The sequence below is a fragment of the Sesamum indicum genome, linkage group LG2 (genome assembly GCF_000512975.1).
Source record: "Sesamum indicum cultivar Zhongzhi No. 13 linkage group LG2, S_indicum_v1.0, whole genome shotgun sequence".
Classification (NCBI taxonomy): domain Eukaryota; kingdom Viridiplantae; phylum Streptophyta; class Magnoliopsida; order Lamiales; family Pedaliaceae; genus Sesamum; species Sesamum indicum.
This window is the reverse complement of record NC_026146.1, coordinates 12,891,629-12,902,486: the sequence shown is the minus strand read 5'-3', so window position 1 is coordinate 12,902,486 and position 10,858 is coordinate 12,891,629. Positions and strand designations below refer to the sequence as shown.

General features: G+C 34.6%; 1 long non-coding RNA gene across 1 annotated transcript; it reads left to right on the top strand.

Moving 5' to 3' along the window:
- LOC110011611 lies at positions 8,571–9,892 on the top strand. Its single transcript, XR_002286637.1, has 4 exons — positions 8,571–8,790; positions 8,912–9,320; positions 9,395–9,472; positions 9,575–9,892. It is a non-coding gene; the product is annotated as an uncharacterized LOC110011611 (long non-coding RNA).

Here is a 10,858-nt window from a genome sequence, read left to right as displayed (position 1 = left end):
TCCATTTTTAGCTCCAATTTACCATCTTTACTCCCCATCAAGCCTTTCATGCTTAAAATGCAATAAAAGTATATGATTGGTAGTATTTAGCCAGTAAAAGGAGACATTATTATCATTGAAATGTGGCAAATTATGCACTTATCAAATACCCCCACACTTAATCTTTTGCTAGTCTTGAGCAAAATCAAAATTATTTTAGCATTTTAGTCTCCTCTTCAAAATTGAACACACTCAAGGCAAGTTGTAACTATGTGCAACGAAAATAACACATCTCATGGAAAAGACAATTCAACATACTTTGAAACAAGTTCTCACACAATGACCATCATCACCTGGGAAGAGGGTTCTTCTCTGCTAGCTTGAGAACCGCGAAGGGTCGAGTTGATGGTCTCTGTGATGAACTTACAAAGCTGCTCACAGAAGAGCGAATTCATAGCCACAGGTCTAACTGTTTGATTGACAGCTGGAGCTAGAATATTGGTAGCTCCTAAGGTCAGATCGGGAACTAGAGCATTAGAAGCTCATGAAGTTGGATTTGCAGGTGGAATAGTAGGACTAACAGGGAGGGAAGAGTTTCCCTTGTAGGATCCGTTGTCACCTCCATTGTCTGAATTGACTATTTTTTCACGTCAAAACTCAAGTGTTCCCACAGACCTGCCAATAATCTGTAGCATATTTTTTGCCACACCACAAGGTCTAAGGATCTTCAAGGAAAATCCTAAGATCACTTGGGACTAACCCTGCAAAATAAAGATTAGAACTCCAATGCTTAAGTTAGTAATTGATTTACTGAAAAAGAGTAAAGGGAACTTGAATTAAAGTGAGAATAATGGTATAGAATAACGATTAAATACATATATTCGTGTGTAGTGTAAATATAGGCTTAAATCTCCTTAAAATTGAGAGAGAAATGAGAGAATAAATAAGAATTTGAGAGTAAGGGTTGATGTTTACTAAATAGCTGCATAAGGCTTCTATTTATAGGCATGTACAGAGCAGGATATGGGGGCTGTTGTAGAGTGTTGTACACCGTTGAGAATCCCTTTGAGTTGGCTGTTATACAGAAAAAATCACTAGTGATTTGGATAAATATTGTAAGAGATATGACTATTTTTACCAAGCCATGCCAAGTCTGTCTGAAAATTCAAAAATCCGTTACTCAAAGGTTCCCAGCTCATTTTCTATCAATCTACTAGGAGCCACGTGGAGATATTATAGGACGACGTGTCCTGCTGTGTTGGCAAGCTATATGACGTATTCGTCCAGCTATATAATGATGTGTCCAGCTGGAAGGGGCTTGTTTCTTAGGCCTGCCAATTTAGTAAAGTATGAGGGAAGCCTATGGGCATTTCCTCCTTACTTATGGGCCAACTAGGCTGACATGCTTTGTTTGTGGGTTTAGTCCATGAAAGGTTTAGGGGGCATCAGGTATAAAAAGTCAAATATAAAAGCACGATTGGTGGCAGAACGATATACACAAATTGAAGGGATTGATTTTCATGAGATCTTTGCTCCTGTGGCTAAACACTTTACTGTGAGATGTCTTATAGCCGTAGTTGTTGTTCAGAACTGGGACATACATTAGTTGGACGTTGACAATGCCTTCTTGCATGAAGACTTAGAAGAAGAAGTTTATATGAGAATACCATAAGGATTTTCAAGAAAGGCGAAGAAGCTCGTACGCCGATTTCAAAAATCACTATATGGATTGAGACAGGCTACATGAAAGGGCTTTGGGAAACTCAAGTATTTTCTTGGGATTGAAGCTGCACGATCGCTGTCAAAAATCGTTTTGAAAGAAAATATACTTTGGATGAATTAGCAGAATGTGGTCTCATGGAATTTAAACCCGCATCTTCTCCCATGGATCAATATCCCTGATAGTATACCATTATGTTCAGATCTGGGTCTTTACAGGAGATTAGTAGGACGATTTTTGTACTTGACTATCACGCATCCTGATATTTGCTATGTACTGCACGTGTTAAGCCAGTACATGTTAGAGCTTGAATGTCATCTTGATATTTTACTCCATTTACTGTGATACTTGAACGGTACTCCAGAGCAAGGTCTGTTTTTCACATTTGAGACCTCATTATTTCTAAAAGTTTGTTCTGACCTAGATTGGGCTACATGTAGCTCCACTCGGACGATCAACAACAGGGTATATCATTTTTCTTGGATCATCACCCACCTCTTGGCAATCAAAGAATCAAATAGTTGTATCTCGATCATCTGCAAAAATCGAATATTGAGCTATGGACCATGCAACTTGTGAGGTACTTTGATTACTCGAGTTATGGTCAGACTTGCAAATATCTCATTCCACACCAGTGCACTTATTTTGTGACAATCAATCGACTATCCATACTGTTGTCCAATCCTGTGATTCATGAAAGAACAAAACACATTGAAATTAACTGTTATTTCATTCGCCAACATTTTCAATCCAAAATTTTGGTCCCTCAGAAAACTTCCTCTGGACATCAGTTAGCTGATATGTTAGCAAAGCACTTGGAACTAATCGATTACACCAGTTGCTTGACTCCAATATCCATGCTCCAACTTGAGTGGGAATATTAGGATTTGGATTTGGAGATTCAAAGAATCTGGAACCATATATTTCTTTTCTTTATCTTTGTCTTTATTATTTAGTACTAGAAATATTGTAATTGATTGTAATTTATTTTTTTCCTTCTTTATTTCCTAACATTCTTGAACCAAAAAAAAGAAATCCAGAACTTCTACTTCTTCAGTCGGAACACAAAAAACTCAAACATATAATATCCGTTATTAAATAATAGTAGAAAAAGAGGTAGGATATATAATAAATATAGAGATAAAAGTAGTGGTGTGTCCTTTCAATTTATCTTATATTTTCTAATTATTTCATATTTGACTATAATATGAAAAATAATTAGTAGCAGTAGTTAATAAACATAAAAGTAAATAATAGGAGATAATAAATACCAAAAGTAATTAATATGATTAATGAGAACTGGTATGTGTCTTATTTTACATTCTTACCCTTGTAATTAGTATATTATAAGATTAGTTTAGTAAAACTAAAAAATAAAAAAAAGATAGAACTATTCATAATCTTATATAATATAGTCATATAAATAAAAATTACGCAAATGTTGATATTTACACATAAAAATTCAAGTTAAACGAAGTTTTAAACTTATCATCTCGACTCGACGAAATGACTGCAGACATAAACTTTTTTTTTGTTTTTAATAATCTCTCTAATTACCATATACTATATATCTCATAATGCATAACAAGATCTAATCATACCGACATGAAAATGTCACTATCTATGATGAGTTTCTATTTCAGCGTTAAGCTCACATATGGGTCAACATGTTCATTTACTACCCAACCATGGAGCCACAAAATAGCAGTACGAATGGACTAATTGGACCAGATAATGCTGGTATTCAATGTAACTTTAAAACTTGTAGTTCTCAGAATTAAGGAGTCGTCAAAGAATGTGGATGCAATAAAGATATGGATGGACTACCACATTGTCACATTCAATCCACGTCTAGCAATCAGATTTTCATCTTTTTTTGGGACAAAATTGTAAAATTAGTCTTGCACGTATGGAGAGGTGGCGAAATTGACCACATAATATGTTTCAAATTTGTAGTAATCTTGATCCTTCCAGTCAAAAGTAGTCGAAAAATAATAAATTAAATTGGAGCTTAGAGTTTCAGCATCCAAATGGGCATCACTTACACAGTCCGTATCCTACGTGGATTCTGATGTAGCAAAGGACGATTAAGCACCACCCCCACCACCTCATTGCCAATGAAAGTTGTAGCGAGTCTCCGATCACGTGCACCATCACTAAACCCCCCGTCCGATGTTGATTCTAGCACTATTACAGCATGTGCTCTAATGACGTATCCCTGGTTGCGGATTATAGTCTTGCCCTGAAATCTAAATCTATTTTCTCTCTCTTCACGATTCACCATTGTTCGACCTACCCACTCTTCAAGACTGCCACCAATCGACTTCCCATCTTCTAGTGAGTTAATTGCACCCAAGCCCATCAATTTTTGTCAACTATCTGGTTGATTCTCTTTGTTTTTATTTTTGTCATTTTTTTGCTGTCCCACCATTGTTTTTCAACCGTATCTCCGCCGCCATCGATCATCTTGCTAGCAGACCATCACCCCTATGCTAGCCTCCCCACAGCACACACATCCCTCAAATTAGTTTCTATCAACGAAAACATCCAAGTCACTAAAAGAATTACTATTGGCTACATTTTCAATAGCTATAGCTAAAAACTATAGTAAATAACTACTACTAGCTACGATTTAACAAAACTAATGTAAAAAAGTAACTTTTTCATCATGAAAAAATTATTTGCTATGGTGTTTAGTCATGGCAAATGTTTTGGCCATCTTCACAAAAACCACGACCAACAACCGTTGTGTGGCTATGGTCAATAACTATTTGCTATGGCTATTTGTTTATTAACCATAACAATTAACCGTAATTAAATTTTATAATGGGCCATGGCCTCCTCATTGGTCAACTTCTTTTATTTCTTCTTTGTTTGTTACTTCAGCATCTATGTAAAATGTTGATTGTGTAAGTGAGGTATGTTTGTCATCGAAATACTAAGCCCAATTGTTTATTTGTAAATTTTGGCCCTTTTTTATAGGAAGGACCAAAATTATTATAAATTTAAAATAAAGAGGACTAAAATTATTAATCCCATAATTATGAGACCAATTTTACCTCCCCTAATGCATACAGAACTAAATTTATAATTTTGCCTTCTCTTTTTGTTTTTTTCTGTTGTTTTTATAAAGAAATTTGAACGTCGGTTCGGATCACTATCATAGTTCAAAACATATTATTAGAACCATGCACAGATCCGTTACATAGTATTTACAAATTGTTAGTTATGGATAATGCTCATGTTTTATCACAAAAAATTGTGGTTAAATATTGCCCTTTCTAAAGTATTAATAACTACAAAACACTCTTCAACAAGTTAAAAACAGCAATTCGACCCGTGAACTTTTAAGAAAAAATAAACAAATCACTTCCTCCCACGTCAGCGGTAATGTTACTCTCTCTCTTATTATTATTATTATTTTTTGTCTATTTATACTTTCCCGGGGCATGTTGCATTTAACCCCAACACCAGCCATATATGTACTCGTGTTCTACATGTGGTATGAGGTCGCCGATCTGAGGAGTTTATTAGCTAGAGTTCTACAATTATGATAGAAATTAATGTGAAATTAAAAAAAAATGGGTTTTCTTGTTGTAATGTACCTCAAAACATTCAATCATAAATCAGATAAACCCATGCATTGTTAAATCAATTAATTAGTTCAATTATGGCAATTAGTGAAAGAGAGGAATTGCAATATGACAATAAGGGCATAGTTCCAATTTCCATCAACGTGTCTATGTTGGTCTATTTATTATTACTTGTTTGTTAGTTATAGATAAGCCGTATTGATAGTTGATATATTGATTGTTAAAAATTAAATTTTATCATGTGATTATAATCGATTTACTGAAAAAAGAAAAAAAGAGAGGATTTTGTATTTCAATAACAGAAAGAGAGGAATTGATAATTACCCATAATAAAAGAGGAAGATGATTTGTACTGTCAAAACACGGGATCGACTGAATTTGTATTAAGTTGGGTGCGATTCACACTAGCACTGGAGTTTATTAATACAATCTTTTTTCATGAACATAAATGAGAAATGGTGGGGTGGGGGGTTATGTATACTAGTGGAAATTCATGCTAATTTGGGTTGGTAGGGGGAAAGTACTATTTTATCCCTTATTTATCCTAATTACACAACCTATATTAATTGGTCAAGGCTATCATAGTAATTCACCATGTTCGTGCTCATTTGCTAAATGTAATGATCCCAATAATAAATTTTGTAAAGTTTAGGGCATTCTGCTCAACTAAACGAAGATAAGAATTTTATTATTTATTATTTAAGACATGTTATTATTTTTTTTACAAGTATTGTATTGAAACTTGTTATTTTCCTTCCTTTCGAAGTATTACAGATGGGCCTATTTTGATACCTGCGGCAATGAGGCAGGTGTTCAACGATACCGTCTATTGGCCCATCGAAGATGTCATCTGGAAGCCTTACGAGACATGGTTAGTATAACTTGATTCTTCTTTGTTATGATAGTGCACTTAGTGGTCTTTTAACTTGAGGTTCCACAGTATTCTTGTGCATAGGACAACTATGAGTTGATCTTGGTCAACGCAACTATGATTTACTTTCTAGTTATAAAAAGTCATATTTCAGATATAGTCAGAACATCAATGGAGATTGGTCAATTTCAAGATAGGATCCGTCGCTAATAATGTGACAATGAAGAATTTCCTACGTTTTCTACGTTGTGTTTTTCGAAACCCTTGGCCACAGTAGTTTATCAAATAAGAAAGGAATTTTCTATGTTGATAACAGAATCGCGAAATGTAGAGTAGTTACATAGATATTGAAGTCCTAGATGAGAACCGATTATGATTCCATGCCTTAAACATCGATCGAGAGATTGGCTAGATAAAAGACTGTATTTTCATGGAACTCTTAAATTATAGATTAACGATGATTCACCTATTCTCTAATGTCATTGACCATAATTAAGTGGCCTCCCGTGTGCAACGGCTACTCTTAGATTAAAGGGTTATCAAGGGTAATTAATTAAATATAATTTAATTAATCTGAACAAATTAGTCAATTAAATTATATACGATACAAACCCAAATCAAGCTGCATTGTGAGTTTAAAGGGTCATACACAAATTTCATGATACAATTTTTGGAATAAATTAATTGGAATAGTCGTGAAAAATATGTCAATGAATTTAAGGAGTTAAATTAATTTATTCATAAGAGAAAGAACAAAAATTGTCTTTCTCTTCATAAAATAAAAAAAAATAAAGTTGTTTTCTCTTCAAAAGATAAAAAAATAAATTTATCTTACTCTTAGCAAGAAGAACAAACAAATTTGTCTTCCTTTTCAACTGTTGAAGAAAACAAATTGGTCTTGCAAGGTGGTCTGTAAATAGTGGGTTGGTTGATGACAAGAGATGGAGAGCTACAACATTTATTTCAAAGCTAGAAAGCCTATCACCATTTCTAGCTACAACATTTCCTTTCTCACCCTCTCTTGCTCTTGCTCATGCTCACAGGCATACCTCTAAGAACGCACAAGGTGCATTATAGCAGATTCCATCACCTAATAATTCTATAGACCCTTGGGATGAAGTTGGGTCTGCTGGAAGCATACCACCTAATGTGGGGGCGATGTAGGTAACAACCAAAGGTGGACACAAGAAGGGTCAGATCATGATGGAGTAGAAGGCCCATTATGCCCCTATACTAGTTCAAGATTTGTAGTGGACCATAGTGGCCTAGGAGTACTACCGTCTTTTAGACCGGGCGTATTGGCCTTTTTTTTTAAAAGAATAATATATGACATATAATTTTTATTATATTCCTCTAAAATTGACTGTTCCTAGTAGTTTGTTTTTAATATTTTTGAAATTTTAAAAGTTTTGTTTTTTTATCTTTATTGTTCTAATTCTAAAGTTTTAGTACCTTAACTCATTAATACTCTTTGTTTGTTTTTCAAACTTTATTATACGTCCTTTTTGAATTTGTTCTTATCTAAGTTTATTATTGTAAGCTTGTAGTCAAATTATTATTTAAACTCATTATACAATCTTAGATATTTTTTTTCTAATTATAGTTTTTTGTGTGATTTGATTTTTTATTTATTTATTCTATAAGACAACAATAAATTTAAGTAATTGTTTCAAAAAGGGATAATTTCACTTTTCATACCCCAATTATACCCTAATTTCAATTCTAGTACCCCATATTTTGAAGGAATCAAAATTGGTACCCGAAGTTAATATTTTTTATCCACCTGAATGCCCCCGTGTTTTAACGGTCAACCGAACACATGACCCACTTGACCAGCTGGAAGGGTGTTTCTCTTCCAAATCAGTTGCCTGTCTTTTGATTCAGAGGTTATTCTCATTTCTCTCTCACAAAAGCCCTAAATCCCCAAATACTCGTCCCCATTTTTCCTCTATTTGTAATAGAAATTGACCACAAAAAATTGCTTCCCACCATTTATATAGTGAAGGGTTATTGGTATCGCAAAAAATTTTGGAGATTTGGCGAGCTATAAGTTGAAGAGTTCAAAGTCAAAATGGAGCAATTGAAGGAGTTGGATGAAAATGCATACAAGTGGTTGGTAGAAAAGCCAGCAAACCAATGGTCTAGGTCACATTTTAGCACATTACCAAAATGTGATATTTTGTTCAATAATATGTGTGAGTCATTCAATGCATTCATACTTCCTATACGGGGCAAACCAATCATCACATTGCTTGAGACCATTAAACTTGTTGACAATTAGGATGCAAGTGAATAGGGATAAAGCTAGAAAACGGGATGTCTTGTTCTGCCCTAAAATAAAAGGTGTCCTAGCCAAAAATATCAAAGAGGCACCAAAATGTATCTTATCAAATTAGATGACTGGCATTTCAAAATTATGGGTCCATTTGACCAGCACAATGTGGACCTATTGAGTAAAAGTTGCAGTTGTAGAAGATGCGATTTAACAGGTATCCCTTGCAGACAAAATATATCAGCTATTTGGTCTAGAAATGAAGAGCGCTCATTCTCTCATCAAGATGTTAGTTTCGAGCTTCTTTTCCGAATAAGCTTTCGCCGCCTCCTTTGGAGGTTTTTAGTTCCCCAAGGTCGGTAAAAAAGTTTGGTTTTTAGTTTCTGTATCTGTTTCTTCAGTCTTTAGTTTCAGTTTTTTAGTTTCAATTTTTGTTTTTGAAATGCTTTGTCCATATTTTGTGTTTATGCTGCAAGGTGAGTACTTATTTGAGGTGCTATGAGCATGAATCCAAGAAGTAAATGGTGCTAGACTTTGGCTAATGTGTGAGTTACCGCACCATTGCCACCCAAGAATGAAAACAAACCTGGGAGGCCAAACAAAACGAGACAAAGACAGCCTGATGAACCACCTGCTACAACCAACACAACAAGATTGAAGAAGTGTCCGAAAAGTCTAAAATGTGGCAAATGTGGAGTTGTAGGGCACAATGCTAGGACATGTAAGAAGAAGAGTGGGCAGGCTGAAGAGATGCCTATTGGGACATCTCAACCCCCCAGCACTCAAGAGAGCTAGCATACTCAATCGATATCTTTGGAGCCTTTCAATGCACAATTTGCTTCTTCACAACCTGCAACAAGAGTTCCAAGATGGAAAAAAGTGCCTGTAAGTTGCAAATCTATCTATTTCACTTATTATTTACTATGTTATCATATATAACGTGGGATTTCGTGTTTTAGATCAGGAAAGCTGGAAGCAAAAATATGAAATTGAAGCTAGTTGGCAAGTCAAGTAATATTTCATTAGTTAATGAAAATGTAAGTGTAGTCGGAGTTTGATAATAATAATAAAAAAAAAAAATCACCTTTTCGTTTCCTATAACAAGTAATCTAACTCTCATCATCTTATATTGGTTGCAGTTTTATAGTTTACTCATTCTTCAAGGATCAACTCTCTGGTTATCGTGAGAGGAGGGATGAACTTTATCACCCTCCTAAATTCGAGGGCGGTCCTTGGTACTCAACAAACAGAAAAGGGACAATCTAGCTATGATAAATGAAAAACTATTGTTGTTAGGCCTGTGTTATTTATTTGTTTGTATTTGTTGCTAGTGTATTCAGTTGGACATGAATTGTTGATATTTAGACTGTTAGTAGAACTCTTATTGTTGAGCTAGTTTTAAAAATTGATGAAGGGATTTAATTAAGTGTTTAAGTATTGTTGTCGACAAGTGTAATTGTCCATTGCTCGTTAGTCTATTTTCAGTTTCTGTTTCTATTCATCATTCTTGGCAAATTTTTTCTCAATTTGACTCTTTCAACTCTAATTTGTGTGGTGAATGAAATGGTAGCAAAAAATGCCGTTAATTAGACAATCTACTGCCTAAATTTTCTTCCAAAAATGGATTTAACATTGATTTTAACGGTCCACATAACCGGGGGTATTCAGGTGGATAAAAATCATTAAATTCGGATACCAATTTTGATGACTTGAAAACATGCGGTACTAAAACTGAAATTAGGGTATAGTTTTGGTATGAAAAGTGAAATTATCCCTTGCAAAAAACACCTTAATTTTATATAAAAAATTAAATAGATACTTCTGACCATCAATCGGATTGCTCCATGTGTTTGGTTTGGGTTTAAAAATAGATTCAATTTGGACTCATTTAAAGGCCCAGGACCAACCATGAATAGTAGTAGGTCGGTCTTGGACTAGGTTTTTCGGGACTGGTCTGTGCCAATCCTGGGATAGCCCAAACCACCATCCACCTTGATCATCCGTTATCTTAGCACTTCCATTCTATCGCTGGGAGATAACAATCACTTGGAACAATGGGATAACAAGTCGAGGAATTGCAATAAGAGTTGTCAGGAATATTCAATATACAGAGCAGGTTTGATGAAGTGCTCCAAGTATTTGGTGGCCGTTGGTACATTGTTCCATCAGCCTCCAAGCAAGCCTCCTATTGTTGTCCTAATTGGCTCCTCTCCAAGGCTACACACGGATCCAGGTATTGATGAAGCGAGCCTCATGCAGATAACTTGGGATCATTTTATTTAATTTTTAACAATTTTTCACATCATTTATTTTTTAATAATATTTTTTTAATGCCTCAACTACTGCATTCTATAAATACTTATTTTTAATTAAATAAAAAAATAAATATTAGAAGTTCATTACAAATTCTATGGGAATATCTA